Below are 443 nucleotides of genomic sequence, written 5' to 3'. Positions count from 1 at the left end.
CCGGCGGGGCGGTGCTGTGGGAGCAGGGCGGCCACGGGGCTGCGCATCCCCGCCCCCGCGGGTCTTGGTGCCTCTGTGTCCGTGTGTTCTTTCGCTGCGATTCGCAGGGGGTCCGCCCAGCAGCCCCCGTTGTTTACGTACTGGCGGGCTCACTGAAACTCCTCAGAGCCCTTGCAAGTGAGAGGACACGGCCGTGTTTGCCCCACGTCTCCCGACACAAAGCAATCCGAGTGTTTCGCCTCTGTCCAGCTCTCGCAGAGCCATGGGATAGAGGTGTGGTGAGGAAAAGCAGGATGTCGTACGTGAGAGCAACAGGTACAAGAAACAGCAAAGTGTGACCTATAACACGAGATTGAAGAAGTTGTGTTCTTTGCTCTTAAAAAAAAAACCAAAACACAACAACAAACCAACAAGCCCATTTCAGAGATGTCTTCCAGGTTTCG

Source organism: Parus major, chromosome 10 (assembly GCF_001522545.3).
Source record: "Parus major isolate Abel chromosome 10, Parus_major1.1, whole genome shotgun sequence".
NCBI classification, from domain to species: Eukaryota; Metazoa; Chordata; class Aves; order Passeriformes; family Paridae; genus Parus; species Parus major.
The sequence above is the reverse complement of the archived record's forward strand: the minus strand, read 5'-3'. Positions refer to the sequence as shown.